This window comes from Octodon degus, unplaced genomic scaffold (assembly GCF_000260255.1).
Source record: "Octodon degus isolate 3935 unplaced genomic scaffold, OctDeg1.0 scaffold00046, whole genome shotgun sequence".
NCBI classification, from domain to species: Eukaryota; Metazoa; Chordata; class Mammalia; order Rodentia; family Octodontidae; genus Octodon; species Octodon degus.
The window spans coordinates 11,004,182-11,007,081 of NW_004524622.1; the positions used below are offsets into that span (position 1 = coordinate 11,004,182).

Sequence of the window (2,900 nt, forward strand, 5' to 3'; positions counted from 1 at the left end):
GATTGATTTTTAGTGAATTTTTTTAGGTTTAAGATATTTTTTTCCCTGTCCACTAGCCACAGTCCTGTCCTCTAATTTTTTTTTTTATTTTTAAAGAATACAAAATAGTGACTGAAAAAATCAGCATTAGAAATGATACAAGACTGGAATTCAACAATAGTTGCTGTATTACACAAAGATATCTTCAAATTAGTTGTTCAGATTACCAGATATAAATATGTGAGATTTGTTTAAGGAAAGAATGAAAGAAAAAAAATAATGAAGTATTTGTAGTCTATCCTCTCTTTCAATCAATCTATTACATATACTTTCATTTTTTTGTGACAGAAATCTTTCATTGACCTGACTAGCGACTATCCAGTGGCAGGGTCAGGTAGAACATACCTGTCTTCTCTGGCTCCTGTCTTCTGGTAATTCATGTATCGCTGCAGGAGAGAGGAGCAGCCAGGGCAGGTAAAGCTGGTGGAATATACAGGGTGGAACCTGAAAGTGGCTCAAGGCAGTACAAAAAGTGCAGTGTTGATGGCTGGCCCAGCCAGATAAAATGTCCATCTGTGTAGAGGGAGGCTGCCAACCCCATGCAGATGAGAGGGGTCTAAAGGGAGAATGTCCCTTAGAGACTCACTGTGTCCTTTGTGCCATCAGCATCTCCCGGATGTTGTCTTCAACTTCCTTAACACTCCATTCTAAGTAGGACTTCGTCTGCTCTACTTCTTTAATTTTTTCTTCTGCTATTTTCTGTTTCTCCAACAGCTGATTATGAATTACATTATTGGATTGAAGAATAAACACTCTTCCTATACCTTCATACATGTTAGTCTCATCTACCAAAGTCCTAATCTCTGTGTCTGTAAGATGTGCATGCTTTTTTGTTCTGTTCAGTTGTTCAGTCTGAATGCCTGCAAGTTTCACCTTCTGTTGAGGGTCAATAACATTGGCTTTAAGCTCTGTGAAGGCCTTCTTCAACTTCAGATCCATGGAGGCCAATGTGTTGTTGCCTGTATATACTTTCAATGTAGTTTTTAATTGCCTAGATTTCTGTTTGGGTATGTATCATGGGTTTCAAGTCTTTCCTATGCTGGGCACTCCTATGTTGACTCCCTATACTTGTTTTCCTGTGTCTGCTTTAATGTTGTTTGTTTCAATCATCATTTCTTTTTCTACCTTAGAGATTATTTTTTATAGCTTACTTGTTTTTCCACTTCTACTGCTATCATTTCAGAAATTTCCTGTCCTTGGTTTCTGATTTCCTCTCTTATTGTGTTATGGACTTGCTCTTGATGGGATGGGGGTCTGGGATTGCATTTCATTTCTCTGTGTTATCATTTTCTGTTTATTTTATTTTGAGTGTTGATGCTTATAGACTTCTTATGTTACATAGCTTTATCCATAGTATCAAAGCTAACCTAGTAAATGGTTGTTCCTCAGGGAACATTTCTAGCTGTAGATGGTTCCTGTACTTTGTGTCTACTCAAAGAACCTACCTTTCCAAGTTGTTGAGAATGAGAACTTATCAATTTGGCTCAGCACCCAGTCCTTTGGTACTGGACAATGGTGATGCTATTGTCCCTACACAATCACCAGTATGTCACACAAGAAAGAAAAACTGACTATAATTAGTATGATATCCTGGCTAATGTATTACAGTTGACAATAACAATAATCTCAATTGTAGCCTGGCTATTAACAAACTCTGGTAACTATTAGTTGGGTATCTTTAACTATAGGAGCAGATTCCACAGCTGTATAAGAGTCCAGTATACATTAGGAATTTTTAATATTTACTTATTTATTTATTGGATACAGGGTCTCACTATGCATTTCAAACTCATAGTGATCTTCCTGTCTTGGCTTCACCTGCACTAGGTTTATAAGTATGTACCATCATGCCTGGTTTTGGGGTCTGCATAACATGCAGTACCAGGGATCAAACTTGGGTCTTTGTGCTTGCCAGGCAGGCCCTCAGACTGCTGAGCTATCTCTCTAGGCCTAGGAATTTGTATGAAATTATTTTTTCACTTACTTGAGTGATTTTGCCCTTTTTTGGGGGGGGGGGGCAATAGATTAATGGAATTAAGAGAACCAAAGGGCAAGGTAGAGTGATGAATGAGTTCCAATACAGTAGGAGCAAGGCTGGGGAGACAAGAAGGATGGTGTAAGATATGGAACAATGGAAGACACAAGAGGGATAATGGAAGAGAAAGCAGAGGAGTGCTGAAGTAAATCAGGAAGAGACAAGGTTTATTCACATGAAATCATAAAATCAAGCAAGATGTTGATAAAATAGAGCAAGAAGATAAATAGATGCAAACAAAAAGGAAGGTAATAAATCTAAGTCATGAAAAGGAAGAGGCAAAAAAGAGAAAAAAAAGAGACTAAAAACAGAAAACAAATAAACCATAAAAATAAAACAAGACCAAATTAAACTAAACAAAAAAGACCCCAACCAGTCAGAAAAAGGTAAATTAATCAAACAATATAGAAAAATAAGCATAGTAAAATTTATGTGGTGTTCACAGTTCTATGGTAGGTCCAAGTCTGATCTCAGAAATGTGTTTTGTACTCCTACCAAGTTTGGAGTGGGATTTGTGTTTGTGTAGGTCTGACCTCAGTCTCTGGATGTGGGGGCTGAGGCTGGTGATCTATTACTGCAATCCTTCCAGCTCTTTGGTATATGTATAAAAAAAAAAGAATGGCAGCTCCACCTGCCCATTTCTGTTCTACATGTCTATGTGCCAAAGTATAATGCTATTTCATCTGCTGGTGTGTCTGCCCCTGATGGGTCCTAGGTGGCTTACCGGGGGTTCCAATCTTTGACATTCTCGCAACATGCATGAGTCCCTGCTGAAGAAATATACATTTGGAAAGCTGCTATTGCTGTAAGGATTGCTCTTCCAGAG

General features: G+C 38.1%; 1 pseudogene; it reads right to left on the reverse strand.

The window, feature by feature from the left end:
* Nucleotides 1–621: 621 nt before the first annotated feature.
* LOC101562995 lies at nt 622–978 on the reverse strand (annotated as a pseudogene).
* Nucleotides 979–2,900: the final 1,922 nt, after the last annotated feature.